The sequence below is a fragment of the Bombina bombina genome, chromosome 1, assembly GCF_027579735.1.
Source record: "Bombina bombina isolate aBomBom1 chromosome 1, aBomBom1.pri, whole genome shotgun sequence".
Classification (NCBI taxonomy): domain Eukaryota; kingdom Metazoa; phylum Chordata; class Amphibia; order Anura; family Bombinatoridae; genus Bombina; species Bombina bombina.
The window spans coordinates 47,466,231-47,486,576 of NC_069499.1; the positions used below are offsets into that span (position 1 = coordinate 47,466,231).

Genomic DNA, 20,346 nt, shown 5'->3' on the forward strand with positions numbered 1-20,346 from the left:
ATAAATATCTTATTGTTAGAGGACCGCTCATGCTGCAGTCTCACTCTCTAGTATGTGCATGACAGCATCAGACAAACATACCTGTCCTTATAATATAAATATCTTATTGTTAGAGGACCGCTCATGCTTCAGTCTCACTCTCTAGTATGTGCATGACAGCATCAGACAAACATACCTGTCCTTATAATATAAATATCTTATTGTTAGAGGAGCGCTCATGCTGCAGTCTCACTCTCTCTAGTATGTGCATGACAGCATCAGACAAACATACCTGTCCTTATAATATAAATATCTTATTGTTAGAGGACCGCTCATGCTGCAGTCTCACTCTCTAGTATGTGCATGACAGCATCAGACAAACATACCTGTCCTTATAATATAAATATCTTATTGTTAGAGGACCGCTCATGCTGCAGTCTCACTCTCTCTAGTATGTGCATGACAGCATCAGACAAACATACCTGTCCTTATAATATAAATATCTTATTGTTAGAGGACCGCTCATGCTGCAGTCTCACTCTCTAGTATGTGCATGACAGCATCAGACAAACATACCTGTCCTTATAATATAAATATCTTATTGTTAGAGGACCGCTCATGCTGCAGTCTCACTCTCTAGTATGTGCATGACAGCATCAGACAAACATACCTGTCCTTATAATATAAATATCTTATTGTTAGAGGACCGCTCATGCTGCAGTCTCACTCTCTAGTATGTGCATGACAGCATCAGACAAACATACCTGTCCTTATAATATAAATATCTTATTGTTAGAGGACCGCTCATGCTGCAGTCTCACTCTCTAGTATGTGCATGACAGCATCAGACAAACATACCTGTCCTTATAATATAAATATCTTATTGTTAGAGGACCGCTCATGCTGCAGTCTCACTCTCTAGTATGTGCATGACAGCATCAGACAAACATACCTGTCCTTATAATATAAATATCTTATTGTTAGAGGACCGCTCATGCTGCAGTCTCACTCTCTAGTATGTGCATGACAGCATCAGACAAACATACCTGTCCTTATAATATAAATATCTTATTGTTAGAGGACCGCTCATGCTGCAGTCTCACTCTCTCTAGTATGTGCATGACAGCATCAGACAAACATACCTGTCCTTATAATATAAATATCTTATTGTTAGAGGACCGCTCATGCTGCAGTCTCACTCTCTAGTATGTGCATGACAGCATCAGACAAACATACCTGTCCTTATAATATAAATATCTTATTGTTAGAGGACCGCTCATGCTGCAGTCTCACTCTCTCTAGTATGTGCATGACAGCATCAGACAAACATACCTGTCCTTATAATATAAATATCTTATTGTTAGAGGACCGCTCATGCTGCAGTCTCACTCTCTAGTATGTGCATGACAGCATCAGACAAACATACCTGTCCTTATAATATAAATATCTTATTGTTAGAGGACCGCTCATGCTGCAGTCTCACTCTCTCTAGTATGCGCATGACAGCATCAGACAAACATACCTGTCCTTATAATATAAATATCTTATTGTTAGAGGACCGCTCATGCTGCAGTCTCACTCTCTCTAGTATGTGCATGACAGCATCAGACAAACATACCTGTCCTTATAATATAAATATCTTATTGTTAGAGGACCGCTCATGCTGCAGTCTCACTCTCTAGTATGTGCATGACAGCATCAGACAAACATACCTGTCCTTATAATATAAATATCTTATTGTTAGAGGACCGCTCATGCTGCAGTCTCACTCTCTAGTATGTGCATGACAGCATCAGACAAACATACCTGTCCTTATAATATAAATATCTTATTGTTAGAGGACCGCTCATGCTGCAGTCTCACTCTCTAGTATGTGCATGACAGCATCAGACAAACATACCTGTCCTTATAATATAAATATCTTATTGTTAGAGGACCGCTCATGCTGCAGTCTCACTCTCTAGTATGTGCATGACTGCATCAGACAAACATACCTGTCCTTATAATATAAATATCTTATTGTTAGAGGACCGCTCATGCTGCAGTCTCACTCTCTAGTATGTGCATGACAGCATCAGACAAACATACCTGTCCTTATAATATAAATATCTTATTGTTAGAGGACCGCTCATGCTGCAGTCTCACTCTCTAGTATGTGCATGACAGCATCAGACAAACATACCTGTCCTTATAATATAAATATCTTATTGTTAGAGGACCGCTCATGCTGCAGTCTCACTCTCTCTAGTATGTGCATGACAGCATCAGACAAACATACCTGTCCTTATAATATAAATATCTTATTGTTAGAGGACCGCTCATGCTGCAGTCTCACTCTCTCTAGTATGTGCATGACAGCATCAGACAAACATACCTGTCCTTATAATATAAATATCTTATTGTTAGAGGACCGCTCATGCTGCAGTCTCACTCTCTAGTATGTGCATGACAGCATCAGACAAACATACCTGTCCTTATAATATAAATATCTTATTGTTAGAGGACCGCTCATGCTGCAGTCTCACTCTCTCTAGTATGTGCATGACAGCATCAGACAAACATACCTGTCCTTATAATATAAATATCTTATTGTTAAAGGGCCGCTCATGCTGCAGTCTCACTCTCTAGTATGTGCATGACAGCATCAGACAAACATACCTGTCCTTATAATATAAATATCTTATTGTTAGAGGACCGCTCATGCTGCAGTCTCACTCTCTAGTATGTGCATGACAGCATCAGACAAACATACCTGTCCTTATAATATAAATATCTTATTGTTAGAGGACCGCTCATGCTGCAGTCTCACTCTCTAGTATGTGCATGACAGCATCAGACAAACATACCTGTCCTTATAATATAAATATCTTATTGTTAGAGGACCGCTCATGCTGCAGTCTCACTCTCTAGTATGTGCATGACAGCATCAGACAAACATACCTGTCCTTATAATATAAATATCTTATTGTTAGAGGACCGCTCATGCTGCAGTCTCACTCTCTAGTATGTGCATGACAGCATCAGACAAACATACCTGTCCTTATAATATAAATATCTTATTGTTAGAGGACCGCTCATGCTGCAGTCTCACTCTCTCTAGTATGTGCATGACAGCATCAGACAAACATACCTGTCCTTATAATATAAATATCTTATTGTTAGAGGACCGCTCATGCTGCAGTCTCACTCTCTAGTATGTGCATGACAGCATCAGACAAACATACCTGTCCTTATAATATAAATATCTTATTGTTAGAGGACCGCTCATGCTGCAGTCTCACTCTCTCTAGTATGTGCATGACAGCATCAGACAAACATACCTGTCCTTATAATATAAATATCTTATTGTTAGAGGACCGCTCATGCTGCAGTCTCACTCTCTAGTATGTGCATGACAGCATCAGACAAACATACCTGTCCTTATAATATAAATATCTTATTGTTAGAGGACCGCTCATGCTGCAGTCTCACTCTCTAGTATGTGCATGACAGCATCAGACAAACATACCTGTCCTTATAATATAAATATCTTATTGTTAGAGGACCGCTCATGCTGCAGTCTCACTCTCTCTAGTATGTGCATGACAGCATCAGACAAACATACCTGTCCTTATAATATAAATATCTTATTGTTAGAGGACCGCTCATGCTGCAGTCTCACTCTCTAGTATGTGCATGACAGCATCAGACAAACATACCTGTCCTTATAATATAAATATCTTATTGTTAGAGGACCGCTCATGCTGCAGTCTCACTCTCTCTAGTATGTGCATGACAGCATCAGACAAACATACCTGTCCTTATAATATAAATATCTTATTGTTAGAGGACCGCTCATGCTGCAGTCTCACTCTCTAGTATGTGCATGACAGCATCAGACAAACATACCTGTCCTTATAATATAAATATCTTATTGTTAGAGGACCGCTCATGCTGCAGTCTCACTCTCTAGTATGTGCATGACAGCATCAGACAAACATACCTGTCCTTATAATATAAATATCTTATTGTTAGAGGACCGCTCATGCTGCAGTCTCACTCTCTAGTATGTGCATGACAGCATCAGACAAACATACCTGTCCTTATAATATAAATATCTTATTGTTAGAGGACCGCTCATGCTGCAGTCTCACTCTCTCTAGTATGTGCATGACAGCATCAGATAAACATACCTGTCCTTATAATATAAATATCTTATTGTTAGAGGACCGCTCATGCTGCAGTCTCACTCTCTAGTATGTGCATGACAGCATCAGACAAACATACCTGTCCTTATAATATAAATATCTTATTGTTAGAGGACCGCTCATGCTGCAGTCTCACTCTCTAGTATGTGCATGACAGCATCAGACAAACATACCTGTCCTTATAATATAAATATCTTATTGTTAGAGGACCGCTCATGCTGCAGTCTCACTCTCTCTAGTATGTGCATGACAGCATCAGACAAACATACCTGTCCTTATAATATAAATATCTTATTGTTAGAGGACCGCTCATGCTGTAGTCTCACTCTCTAGTATGTGCATGACAGCATCAGACAAACATACCTGTCCTTATAATATAAATATCTTATTGTTAGAGGACCGCTCATGCTGCAGTCTCACTCTCTAGTATGTGCATGACAGCATCAGACAAACATACCTGTCCTTATAATATAAATATCTTATTGTTAGAGGACCGCTCATGCTGCAGTCTCACTCTCTAGTATGTGCATGACAGCATCAGACAAACATACCTGTCCTTATAATATAAATATCTTATTGTTAGAGGACCGCTCATGCTGCAGTCTCACTCTCTAGTATGTGCATGACAGCATCAGACAAACATACCTGTCCTTATAATATAAATATCTTATTGTTAGAGGACCGCTCATGCTGCAGTCTCACTCTCTAGTATGTGCATGACAGCATCAGACAAACATACCTGTCCTTATAATATAAATATCTTATTGTTAGAGGGCCGCTCATGCTGCAGTCTCACTCTCTAGTATGTGCATGACAGCATCAGACAAACATACCTGTCCTTATAATATAAATATCTTATTGTTAGAGGACCGCTCATGCTGCAGTCTCACTCTCTAGTATGTGCATGACAGCATCAGACAAACATACCTGTCCTTATAATATAAATATCTTATTGTTAGAGGACCGCTCATGCTGCAGTCTCACTCTCTAGTATGTGCATGACAGCATCAGACAAACATACCTGTCCTTATAATATAAATATCTTATTGTTAGAGGACCGCTCATGCTGCAGTCTCACTCTCTAGTATGTGCATGACAGCATCAGACAAACATACCTGTCCTTATAATATAAATATCTTATTGTTAGAGGACCGCTCATGCTGCAGTCTCACTCTCTAGTATGCGCATGACAGCATCAGACAAACATACCTGTCCTTATAATATAAATATCTTATTGTTAGAGGACCGCTCATGCTGCAGTCTCACTCTCTAGTATGTGCATGACAGCATCAGACAAACATACCTGTCCTTATAATATAAATATCTTATTGTTAGAGGACCGCTCATGCTGCAGTCTCACTCTCTAGTATGTGCATGACAGCATCAGACAAACATACCTGTCCTTATAATATAAATATCTTATTGTTAGAGGACCGCTCATGCTGCAGTCTCACTCTCTAGTATGTGCATGACAGCATCAGACAAACATACCTGTCCTTATAATATAAATATCTTATTGTTAGAGGACCGCTCATGCTGCAGTCTCACTCTCTAGTATGTGCATGACAGCATCAGACAAACATACCTGTCCTTATAATATAAATATCTTATTGTTAGAGGACCGCTCATGCTGCAGTCTCACTCTCTAGTATGTGCATGACAGCATCAGACAAACATACCTGTCCTTATAATATAAATATCTTATTGTTAGAGGACCGCTCATGCTGCAGTCTCACTCTCTAGTATGTGCATGACAGCATCAGACAAACATACCTGTCCTTATAATATAAATATCTTATTGTTAGAGGACCGCTCATGCTGCAGTCTCACTCTCTCTAGTATGTGCATGACAGCATCAGACAAACATACCTGTCCTTATAATATAAATATCTTATTGTTAGAGGACCGCTCATGCTGCAGTCTCACTCTCTAGTATGTGCATGACAGCATCAGACAAACATACCTGTCCTTATAATATAAATATCTTATTGTTAGAGGACCGCTCATGCTGCAGTCTCACTCTCTAGTATGTGCATGACAGCATCAGACAAACATACCTGTCCTTATAATATAAATATCTTATTGTTAGAGGACCGCTCATGCTGCAGTCTCACTCTCTAGTATGTGCATGACAGCATCAGACAAACATACCTGTCCTTATAATATAAATATCTTATTGTTAGAGGACCGCTCATGCTGCAGTCTCACTCTCTAGTATGTGCATGACAGCATCAGACAAACATACCTGTCCTTATAATATAAATATCTTATTGTTAGAGGACCGCTCATGCTGCAGTCTCACTCTCTCTAGTATGTGCATGACAGCATCAGACAAACATACCTGTCCTTATAATATAAATATCTTATTGTTAGAGGACCGCTCATGCTGCAGTCTCACTCTCTCTAGTATGTGCATGACAGCATCAGACAAACATACCTGTCCTTATAATATAAATATCTTATTGTTAGAGGACCGCTCATGCTGCAGTCTCACTCTCTAGTATGTGCATGACAGCATCAGACAAACATACCTGTCCTTATAATATAAATATCTTATTGTTAGAGGACCGCTCATGCTGCAGTCTCACTCTCTCTAGTATGTGCATGACAGCATCAGACAAACATACCTGTCCTTATAATATAAATATCTTATTGTTAGAGGACCGCTCATGCTGCAGTCTCACTCTCTAGTATGTGCATGACAGCATCAGACAAACATACCTGTCCTTATAATATAAATATCTTATTGTTAGAGGACCGCTCATGCTGCAGTCTCACTCTCTCTAGTATGTGCATGACAGCATCAGACAAACATACCTGTCCTTATAATATAAATATCTTATTGTTAGAGGACCGCTCATGCTGCAGTCTCACTCTCTAGTATGTGCATGACAGCATCAGACAAACATACCTGTCCTTATAATATAAATATCTTATTGTTAGAGGACCGCTCATGCTGCAGTCTCACTCTCTAGTATGTGCATGACAGCATCAGACAAACATACCTGTCCTTATAATATAAATATCTTATTGTTAAAGGACCGCTCATGCTGCAGTCTCACTCTCTAGTATGTGCATGACAGCATCAGACAAACATACCTGTCCTTATAATATAAATATCTTATTGTTAGAGGACCGCTCATGCTGCAGTCTCACTCTCTCTAGTATGTGCATGACAGCATCAGACAAACATACCTGTCCTTATAATATAAATATCTTATTGTTAGAGGACCGCTCATGCTGCAGTCTCACTCTCTCTAGTATGTGCATGACTGCATCAGACAAACATACCTGTCCTTATAATATAAATATCTTATTGTTAGAGGACCGCTCATGCTGCAGTCTCACTCTCTAGTATGTGCATGACAGCATCAGACAAACATACCTGTCCTTATAATATAAATATCTTATTGTTAGAGGACCGCTCATGCTGCAGTCTCACTCTCTAGTATGTGCATGACAGCATCAGACAAACATACCTGTCCTTATAATATAAATATCTTATTGTTAGAGGACCGCTCATGCTGCAGTCTCACTCTCTAGTATGTGCATGACAGCATCAGACAAACATACCTGTCCTTATAATATAAATATCTTATTGTTAGAGGACCGCTCATGCTGCAGTCTCACTCTCTAGTATGTGCATGACAGCATCAGACAAACATACCTGTCCTTATAATATAAATATCTTATTGTTAGAGGACCGCTCATGCTGCAGTCTCACTCTCTAGTATGTGCATGACAGCATCAGACAAACATACCTGTCCTTATAATATAAATATCTTATTGTTAGAGGACCGCTCATGCTGCAGTCTCACTCTCTCTAGTATGTGCATGACAGCATCAGACAAACATACCTGTCCTTATAATATAAATATCTTATTTTAAGAGGACCGCTCATGCTGCAGTCTCACTCTCTAGTATGTGCATGACAGCATCAGACAAACATACCTGTCCTTATAATATAAATATCTTATTGTTAGAGGACCGCTCATGCTGCAGTCTCACTCTCTCTAGTATGTGCATGACAGCATCAGACAAACATACCTGTCCTTATAATATAAATATCTTATTGTTAGAGGACCGCTCATGCTGCAGTCTCACTCTCTAGTATGTGCATGACAGCATCAGACAAACATACCTGTCCTTATAATATAAATATCTTATTGTTAGAGGACCGCTCATGCTGCAGTCTCACTCTCTAGTATGTGCATGACAGCATCAGACAAACATACCTGTCCTTATAATATAAATATCTTATTGTTAGAGGACCGCTCATGCTGCAGTCTCACTCTCTAGTATGTGCATGACAGCATCAGACAAACATACCTGTCCTTATAATATAAATATCTTATTGTTAGAGGACCGCTCATGCTGCAGTCTCACTCTCTAGTATGTGCATGACAGCATCAGACAAACATACCTGTCCTTATAATATAAATATCTTATTGTTAGAGGACCGCTCATGCTGCAGTCTCACTCTCTAGTATGTGCATGACAGCATCAGACAAACATACCTGTCCTTATAATATAAATATCTTATTGTTAGAGGACCGCTCATGCTGCAGTCTCACTCTCTAGTATGTGCATGACAGCATCAGACAAACATACCTGTCCTTATAATATAAATATCTTATTGTTAGAGGACCGCTCATGCTGCAGTCTCACTCTCTAGTATGTGCATGACAGCATCAGACAAACATACCTGTCCTTATAATATAAATATCTTATTGTTAGAGGACCGCTCATGCTGCAGTCTCACTCTCTCTAGTATGTGCATGACAGCATCAGACAAACATACCTGTCCTTATAATATAAATATCTTATTGTTAGAGGACCGCTCATGCTGCAGTCTCACTCTCTAGTATGTGCATGACAGCATCAGACAAACATACCTGTCCTTATAATATAAATATCTTATTGTTAGAGGACCGCTCATGCTGCAGTCTCACCTCTCTAGTATGTGCATGACAGCATCAGACAAACATACCTGTCCTTATAATATAAATATCTTATTGTTAGAGGACCGCTCATGCTGCAGTCTCACTCTCTCTAGTATGTGCATGACAGCATCAGACAAACATACCTGTCCTTATAATATAAATATCTTATTGTTAAAGGACCGCTCATGCTGCAGTCTCACTCTCTAGTATGTGCATGACAGCATCAGACAAACATACCTGTCCTTATAATATAAATATCTTATTGTTAGAGGACCGCTCATGCTGCAGTCTCACTCTCTAGTATGTGCATGACAGCATCAGACAAACATACCTGTCCTTATAATATAAATATCTTATTGTTAGAGGACCGCTCATGCTGCAGTCTCACTCTCTAGTATGTGCATGACAGCATCAGACAAACATACCTGTCCTTATAATATAAATATCTTATTGTTAGAGGACCGCTCATGCTGCAGTCTCACTCTCTAGTATGTGCATGACAGCATCAGACAAACATACCTGTCCTTATAATATAAATATCTTATTGTTAGAGGACCGCTCATGCTGCAGTCTCACTCTCTCTAGTATGTGCATGACAGCATCAGACAAACATACCTGTCCTTATAATATAAATATCTTATTGTTAGAGGACCGCTCATGCTGCAGTCTCACTCTCTCTAGTATGTGCATGACAGCATCAGACAAACATACCTGTCCTTATAATATAAATATCTTATTGTTAGAGGACCGCTCATGCTGCAGTCTCACCTCTCTAGTATGTGCATGACAGCATCAGACAAACATACCTGTCCTTATAATATAAATATCTTATTGTTAGAGGACCGCTCATGCTGCAGTCTCACTTCTCTAGTATGTGCATGACAGCATCAGACAAACATACCTGTCCTTATAATATAAATATCTTATTGTTAGAGGACCGCTCATGCTGCAGTCTCACTCTCTAGTATGTGCATGACAGCATCAGACAAACATACCTGTCCTTATAATATAAATATCTTATTGTTAGAGGACCGCTCATGCTGCAGTCTCACTCTCTAGTATGTGCATGACAGCATCAGCCAAACATACCTGTCCTTATAATATAAATATCTTATTGTTAAAGGACCGCTCATGCTGCAGTCTCACTCTCTAGTATGTGCATGACTGCATCAGACAAACATACCTGTCCTTATAATATAAATATCTTATTGTTAGAGGACCGCTCATGCTGCAGTCTCACTCTCTAGTATGTGCATGACAGCATCAGCTAAACATACCTGTCCTTATAATATAAATATCTTATTGTTAGAGGACCGCTCATGCTGCAGTCTCACTCTCTAGTATGTGCATGACAGCATCAGACAAACATACCTGTCCTTATAATATAAATATCTTATTGTTAAAGGACCGCTCATGCTGCAGTCTCACTCTCTCTAGTATGTGCATGACAGCATCAGACAAACATACCTGTCCTTATAATATAAATATCTTATTGTTAAAGGACCGCTCATGCTGCAGTCTCACCCTCTCTAGTATGTGCATGACAGCATCAGACAAACATACCTGTCCTTATAATATAAATATCTTATTGTTAGAGGACCGCTCATGCTGCAGTCTTACCCTCTCTAGTATGTGCATGACAGCATCAGACAAACATACCTGTCCTTATAATATAAATATCTTATTGTTAAAGGACCGCTCATGCTGCAGTCTTACCCTCTCTAGTATGTGCATGACAGCATCAGACACACATACCTGTCCTTATAATATAAATATCTTATTGTTAGAGGACCGCTCATGCTGCAGTCTCACTTTCTCTAGTATGTGCATGACAGCATCAGAGAAACATACCTGTCCTTATAATATAAATATCTTATTGTTAAAGGACCGCTCATGCTGCAGTCTCACTCTCTAGTATGTGCATGACAGCATCAGACAAACATACCTGTCCTTATAATATAAATATCTTATTGTTAGAGGACCGCTCATGCTGCAGTCTCACTCTCTAGTATGCGCATGACTGCATCAGCCAAACATACCTGTCCTTATAATATAAATATCTTATTGTTAAAGGGCCGCTCATGCTGCAGTCTCACTCTCTAGTATGTGCATGACTGCATCAGACAAACATACCTGTCCTTATAATATAAATATCTTATTGTTAGAGGACCGCTCATGCTGCAGTCTCACTCTCTAGTATGTGCATGACAGTATCAGACAAACATACCTGTCCTTATAATATAAATATCTTATTGTTAGAGGACCGCTCATGCTGCAGTATCACTCTCTCTAGTATGTGCATGACAGCATCAGACAAACATACCTGTCCTTATAATATAAATATCTTATTGTTAGAGGACCGCTCATGCTGCAGTCTCACTCTCTCTAGTATGTGCATGACAGCATCAGACAAACATACCTGTCCTTATAATATAAATATCGTATTGTTACAGGACCGCTCATGCTGCAGTCTCACTCTCTAGTATGTGCATGACAGCATCAGCTAAACATACCTGTCCTTATAATATAAATATCTTATTGTTAGAGGACCACTCATGCTGCAGTCTCACTCTCTAGTATGTGCATGACAGCATCAGACAAACATACCTGTCCTTATAATATAAATATCTTATTGTTAGAGGACCACTCATGCTGCAGTCTCACTCTCTAGTATGTGCATGACAGCATCAGACAAACATACCTGTCCTTATAATATAAATATCTTATTGTTAGAGGACCGCTCATGCTGCAGTCTCACTCTCTAGTATGTGCATGACAGCATCAGACAAACATACCTGTCCTTATAATATAAATATCTTATTGTTAGAGGACCGCTCATGCTGCAGTCTCACTCTCTCTAGTATGTGCATGACAGCATCAGCCAAACATACCTGTCCTTATAATATAAATATATTATTGTTAAAGGACCGCTCATGCTGCAGTCTCAATCTCTAGTATGTGCATGACAGCATCAGCCAAACATACCTGTCCTTATAATATAAATATCTTATTGTTAGAGGACCGCTCATGCTGCAGTCTCACTCTCTAGTATGTGCATGACAGCATCAGACAAACATTCCTGTCCTTATAATATAAATATCTTATTGTTAAAGGACCGCTCATGCTGCAGTCTCACTCTCTCTAGTATGTGCATGACAGCATCAGACAAACATACCTGTCCTTATAATATAAATATCTTATTGTTAGAGGACCGCTCATGCTGCAGTCTCACTCTCTAGTATGTGCATGACAGCATCAGACAAACATACCTGTCCTTATAATATAAATATCTTATTGTTAGAGGACCGCTCATGCTGCAGTCTCACTCTCTCTAGTATGTGCATGACAGCATCAGCCAAACATACCTGTCCTTATAATATAAATATCTTATTGTTAGAGGACCGCTCATGCTGCAGTCTCACTCTCTAGTATGCGCATGACAGCATCAGACAAACATACCTGTCCTTATAATATAAATATCTTATTGTTAGAGGACCGCTCATGCTGCAGTCTCACTCTCTAGTATGTGCATGACAGCATCAGCTAAACATACCTGTCCTTATAATATAAATATCTTATTGTTAGAGGACCGCTCATGCTGCAGTCTCACTCTCTCTAGTATGTGCATGACAGCATCAGCCAAACATACCTGTCCTTATAATATAAATATCTTATTGTTAAAGGACCGCTCATGCTGCAGTCTCACTCTCTAGTATGTGCATGACAGCATCAGCCAAACATACCTGTCCTTATAATATAAATATCTTATTGTTAGAGGACCGCTCATGCTGCAGTCTCACTCTCTCTAGTATGTGCATGACAGCATCAGACAAACATACCTGTCCTTATAATATAAATATCTTATTGTTAAAGGACCGCTCATGCTGCAGTCTCACTCTCTAGTATGTGCATGACAGCATCAGCCAAACATACCTGTCCTTATAATATAAATATCTTATTGTTAAAGGACCACTCATGCTGCAGTCTCACTCTCTAGTATGTGCATGACAGCATCAGACAAACATTCCTGTCCTTATAATATAAATATCTTATTGTTAAAGGACCGCTCATGCTGCAGTCTCACTCTCTCTAGTATGTGCATGACAGCATCAGACAAACATACCTGTCCTTATAATATAAATATCTTATTGTTAAAGGACCGCTCATGCTGCAGTCTCACTCTCTAGTATGTGCATGACAGCATCAGACAAACATTCCTGTCCTTATAATATAAATATCTTATTGTTAAAGGACCGCTCATGCTGCAGTCTCACTCTCTCTAGTATGTGCATGACAGCATCAGACAAACATACCTGTCCTTATAATATAAATATCTTATTGTTAGAGGACTGCTCATGCTGCAGTCTCACTCTCTAGTATGTGCATGACAGCATCAGACAAACATTCCTGTCCTTATAATATAAATATCTTATTGTTAGAGGACCGCTCATGCTGCAGTCTCACTCTCTCTAGTATGTGCATGACAGCATCAGACAAACATACCTGTCCTTATAATATAAATATCTTATTGTTAGAGGACCGCTCATGCTGCAGTCTCACTCTCTCTAGTATGCGCATGACAGCATCAGACAAACATACCTGTCCTTATAATATAAATATCTTATTGTTAGAGGACCGCTCATGCTGCAGTCTCACTCTCTAGTATGTACATGACAGCATCAGACAAACATACCTGTCCTTATAATATAAATATCTTATTGTTAGAGGACCGCTCATGCATTTTAATAAATAACATAATTAAGAAGTAGCTAATAAAAATACAATGCAATTCTAACACTTCATTATAATCTATATAATTATTTTTATACCAATTCTTTGTTTATGGTACCCTGTATATGTGACAGATATCATCCAATCACAGACTATGGGGCATATGTTGTATCAAGCGCTGAATGGAGCTTGATGCCCCGTGTTTCTGGTCACAAAGACCGCTGCTCCATTACTGTCCGCCTGCTCTGAGCAGGCGGACACACATCGCAACAATACAACCCGATCTAGTACGATCGGATTGATTGACACCCCCCTGCTGGCTCTTGTGAGCTGCTGGTGCAATGCTGAATACGGCGAGCGTATTGCTCGCCGTATTCAACGAGGTCTGTCAGACCTGATCCGCACTATCGGATCCGGTCCGCCAGACCTTGATAAATATGCCCCTATATGTATACCCTGTGAGCTTCTGCACATGCTCAGGAAGTTATTACATAAAAGGACTGTAAATTTATATAAATGAAGTAAATTATTAAATGTATACAGTATACTTAAAAGGACATGAACCAATATGTTTCTTCCACAATTGATATAGATAATTAAATTTTAATTAAATAACTTTCAAAATAACTTATATTATTTCATTATCTTCCTTCTCTTGTTATCATTTGTTGAAATGTTTTTCTAGGCAAGCTTTGGAGCAGCAGAGAAGCTATTTTCTCGCTGTTGATTGGTGGCTGCTTATACATATATTTCAATTTTGATTGGCTCACCCAGGTGTTTTGTTAGAAACCATTCGTGCATTGCTGCTCCTTCAATAATTGATACCAAGAGAATGAAATAAATTTGAAAATCGAAGTAAATTCAAAAATTTTTGAAAATGATATCCTCTATCTGAATCATGAAAAATATTTGGTTTTCTTTTCATGTCCCTTTACATTTCCAATTATCTGATCTATCTGATTCCGAACCATAAACTCTATTTTGACTTTATAGTCCATTTCAATGTATACCAGATAAGCAAACACTGTACTAACTTTTAAAAAAAAATATTTATTTGTTACATAACTAAATTTTACATGCATATAAAACAACAATTATAACCTGTGAATTTATATATATATTTCTATTAATCTATCCATCCCTATAATATAACTTTTGAAAACTCTAAAAATCTGGGTTAAAGGTCAGGCACTGTCAGTCATTTCCAATAGCTCCGCTGGTATTCTTTTGATGTATCAGATGCAAAATGTAATAAATCCTTATTTTAAAATAAAGTCATTATAGTTTTTCAATGTTTTTTTTTTATTATTTTCTAACCAAAAAAATGTTTTTATTTGATTAATAGATATTATGATTGCAGGGCGATGGTCAAAAGGAAATTGTCAATGATGCACTCCACATCAAAGAGTGTTCGTTTTAACAGTTGGGGGAAGGAGGTGCGGGACAAACTTCTAGAAGAGTCTGTTGTCACTGGTGTCCGTAGCTCAAGTAGGAGAGATGAATCTGTCAGGCAAAAGAGAGCTGGTGAGTAAAATTAAATATACGATTACTTTGATTACTTTGCATGGGTGTGGAAATAAACAAATAAATACAAGGGAATAAAGTGGAAGACAAAACAATTGATTTATCCTTTAGGTATTACAATTTACTATTCTATTTTTTTTTTTTTTTAAACAAATAAAGAAAGACTCATATCTGTAAGGCAAAAATCATGTATGACGGGAGTTGCATTCTAGGCAGCATACATAGTTACATACACATATGTCATAACTCAACTTCCATCATCCACATACATTTCTTTTGTATGTGAATTTTGTATGTGAAAGATGGAATATAAATGCATCTGGCATAGTTGTATATGACAGAATCAAAATCACACTTTATAAGGCTGGTAAGGTAGCTCAATTGGCAAAATGCCCTGACTACAAAAGCCTGTTCAAAGATAGGTTCAAATCCCAGCAGGGCCAACTCAGCCCTTAATCCTTCTGATGTTGCTCAAATGAGTACCATTAAATTTATTAATAATAACAACTATAACTATTCACCTGCCGATTTGGTTAATTTTGAGAGCGAGCACTGAAAATGCGCTTCAAGAGTTTGAGTCCCACTTTGAGAAAGGAGCTATATAAATACTAGTTATTATATATCATCCTTCTACCTCACCATGGCCCTTCCTTTGTGTTCCCCTCACTCCCCTATGCCCCTTCATTTGTTGTTCCCCAATATCCTTTTTCCTCATGTCACCTTTCTTCTCTTTCCCTCCCAAGGCCCTTTATTTTGTCTTTCCCTACCTCACCAATACCTGAATTTTAGATGCTGTGGCCTTTGCATCCTTTTTTCTGTAAAGTGATTTAACCCCTTAATGACCACAATGTACCCTGTATGTCACTGGTCGTTAAGGGTTTTTTCAGGACATAATAGCACAAGTCTAGCAAGAACACGCTATTAATTCCCTCCCTCCAGCAGGCTTTGTGGAATAGAGCAGTCTCAACGCTGGTGGCAAGACCACGCTATAAAACAATCAAGTCCCAAAAAAAAGCCAGCGACATACAGGGTACGTCGCTGGTCCTTAAGGGGTTAAATTATTTAAAATATAAAAAATCGACCATCACATTTAAATAAATGCCTATTATGGGCTGTTGACAAGATTTTATATATATATTTCACTACCTGGCCTGTATAGGTTTTTTGGAAATTATGAATCATTCATCACTAATAACTATTGTTCACTAATACATGTTAGACTTACCTGTCTCTTATCCTTGATGTTTTCCAGATCACCGAAAATACTCTGCAGGGCGATCCGCCCCAAGCACGTCTCAGCCTAGTTCGGGTAAGTACCTAAATAAGGAATACAAACATAGGTTTTAGAAAAAAAAATGGATTGAAGATTAGATTTTTACTCCCAGAGTATTACATTCAAATTGTACCCTGTCCCAGTTCCCTAGCCATGTTACCTTTTTCTTGTCAAGTTTCCATGATCAAGTGTTGTGCTTAAAGATATAATGAACCAAACATTTTTCTTTAATGATTTCATACTATAATCTGCTAGAACAGCAAATTAATCTACTCAATTATTTGATACTCAATTTTTCTTTGTTCTATTATTATCTTTATTTTACAAACCAATAATGTAAGCCTGGTCCCCGGGTATTTTTTTTCTTTCAAAACCATGCATAGCGGAATAGTGCTTGCTTACAGTCTTGATTTATAAAATAACAATAAGAAGACAACAAAACAAATGTTATGATAGGACTATAAATTTATAAAGCTGCTTTATATTTCCTGCTCTTTCAAAATATTGAAAGTCAAATATTTGTTTTATTATCCATTGTATCGCGATTTTCATCTAATGACTTTCATCAGCCTGATAATGATTCTGCCGTCCATCCACTTGTTGCGACTATCAGCTGACCATTCTCAGCCAAATGTATGGCACACTATTCACCTTTTCATTAAATATTTTTTTTTTGCTATGCTTTACCATTTTTAAAAAATAATAAAATGTTAGCATTCAAAATAAATATTGATGTCTTCACACAAACTTATTATCTGTAATTTAGTATACCTTGGCTTGTGCTGATTTTATTCTATCTTTAACAGTGTCAGTAACTCGGATCCAACCAGTAGCAGCCTCTGGAAGCAGAGAGACGTCCACTACTCCTCCACGTAAGTTATAACAAACTGAAAATATAAACAAACAGGACAGGCAATAATTATCTGGACATTTTATTTAATAAAGCCTTTACTATAGCAAAAAACATCAGCTACAAATTATTTATTACGCAATATTTCTAAAAAAATTTAGTTAATTGAATATAACTTTTAATTAAATTTGACAGAGAAATAAAATATATATTTGAGTGAATAATGTATAATAAAAGTTTGTGGATAGTCTGTTGCTGTCTTTTTCTTAGATATTATGAAAGAAAACTTTTAGCGAGAGTCTTTCTATGTCTGTACAACATGTCCACAAATACATTGGTTTGCATACAACAAAATAATAACATTTGATTACTGTTTCATCTATTTCAGAACTACAAGGCATGTCTGCAGGTGGAAGCCATACCAGTCAACTGCATTCACCAGTCATTAATGTAGAGGAAAGTGATGGAGAAAATATTGAACAAACATGCTTCTCACCATCATCATCTGTGAGCGTTGTCCAACCATCAACACAACATCATGCCCCCATTGTGGATGAGACAGCGCAGAATCAACCACCTCAACCGGAACAAGACAAGCCAACAGACCCTGAAACACAACATTTTGGATGCATTTTGGATGCAATTTATCTACAACATCAACACAATGTTCCATCACATGAAACATAGATTGAAGTTTAATATAATACTTAATTTTATGTCTCACAATTACTAGCTGTGATACTTATTATTTTACAGAGGTTTCAATTGAAAGTTAAATTAAAAACCTTCTTTAGACATATATGAGCAGCACTCCATGCCACCATATTATTCAGTGCATGTAGGATGTTCTGTGAGGTGTGCTGATGATCCATCACCTCAGCATGCAGGAGAAAGGAGCGGTACCCCTTGGCTACTGCACCAGTCACTGAGTCAGAGGTTTTTAAGCCTGAACTTTTGGGTGATATAACTGGTGGTGACACATTTGGCAGCCACCAATGTGCCGTCAAAGACAGGAAGGCATGTTGGCCACTAGGAGCACTCCATAGGTCAGTGGTGAAGTGCACTGACTGTCCAGCAGCCTTTCCCAACTCCTCCTTCAAAACAACAACGCATGACCGGTAAAGTGAGGGAATTACAGATCTACTAAATGTGGTACGAGCAGGAACTTTATAATGGGGTGCAACTGCCTCCATAAGTTGTTTAAAGGGGTCCCCTTCCACCATATTAAAAGGTGCCCCTCCAACCGCTATGAGCTGGGCAATGAGGTGTGTAATTTTTCGCACCTGCTGTCTTGACATCCGACTGGAATGAAATACACCAAATTGCTCCATTGTGGGCTGGGTGGATTTCATGTGATGTTGGCTGACACTGATAGCAGCTGCACCAGAAGAGGCATGATGCCCCTGCCCCTTGTGATTCCTACTGGTGGTTACTGTGACACTGCTAGTAGTAGTTCCCCTAGTAGTGCTGGCTGGAGCAGAGACACCACTTTCTTCCCTTAACACCACTGGCTTGTGATGGGTGCGAATGTGTTGGTTCATTCCTGAATTGGTCAGATGCCCCAACACTCTACCCCGGCTGACTTCCCTACCACACAATTTGCATTTGGCTTGGCGACCATCACCAATAGCCTCAAAATGCTCCCACACTTGTGCACGACGGATACCTTTGCCACTGTGCAGTGAAGAATCTTTTGTGACAGTTTCTTTGCGCGCACATGCTGTAGCAACTCCTTTTATTTTTGTTATATCTTGGCCTTCTCTCTGTGACGTAACAGGAGGAGGCCTAAACATTGAAGGGATGGTGGGAATGGAGGAGGTTAGTGGCCTAACAGTAGTGGCGGGTGCACTAACTACAATCTGGCTGGGAGACTCAACACAAGCTATTGGAGAGCTCGGTGACACTGGTGGTGACGATGTTGGAGACGGAGAGGAATACAAATGTATAGAAATAGGTGAACTATGGGCAAGGGAATAGTGAGTATGATCATCTGGTTCTAAATTATAAGATGACACTGATTCGTCCATGTCAGTAAACATGGATTTATCATTAGCGACATATGTTGGGGAGCCCTCTTCTCCCTGGTGACTACTGGTGCCCTCTTCACTTATATCAATAGCAGATGGACTATCAGTAATGCTGGCACTGGCAGTAGCGATGGTGGTGGCAGCAGTATCAGCATGAGAATTTTTTTCTTCCTCATACTCAAATACTTCACGTTTGGGCTGCTTAAATGAATGTTCACTGGAAAAAGCCTGCGTTGGTACTGTTTGGCTTCTACTGTAAAACATTTTAGTTGGCAACACGGTACTAGAACTGGATATAGAGGAGGTGGTGACACAACTGGCATTAGTGATTGTACATGTTTTGGGGGTAGGATCCGGAAAATTAAGACGCCGCCAAAATGCGGACTGCTTCCTGGTCTCAGAGGAGGACCTATCAACCCTGCTAGAGGATTGTGAACTTAAATTTTGACTTACAGACCTTTGAAATTTAGAGGGTGGGCTCAGATGACTACTAGTACTACTGCTAGTGAATCTACGAGTGCTTTGACTACTGCTGCTAGCTCTGCTTGAACCCATAAACTTTACCTGAGGCACAGAAACAGGACAGGGTAGCAGTTCCTGCTGCTTCATTTGCCTCTCCTTTGTAGTATCAGGTCTCTTGTGATACCTAAATTATGTTTCACGTGTGGAGGGTGGATGACAAATGTCTGTGCCCGGCAATGAGGATGTGGATTCTGTGGAAGGATTTGACACAGACAGTAGCGGTACACATATGGTGGCACTGGTGGTTACTGTGTCACTGCTTCAGGTTGTTTGAGGAACATGAGGTGGGGGATGACTATCCATTACACAT

The 20,346-nt window shown here is 39.0% G+C and overlaps 1 long non-coding RNA gene across 1 annotated transcript; it reads left to right on the plus strand.

The window, feature by feature from the left end:
- The first annotated feature begins 15,269 nt into the window (after positions 1-15,269).
- On the plus strand, positions 15,270-17,504 carry LOC128636160 (uncharacterized). The gene is made up of 3 exons (XR_008398679.1): positions 15,270-15,364; positions 16,617-16,673; positions 17,444-17,504. It is a non-coding gene; the product is annotated as an uncharacterized LOC128636160 (long non-coding RNA).
- The last annotated feature ends 2,842 nt before the right edge of the window (positions 17,505-20,346 follow it).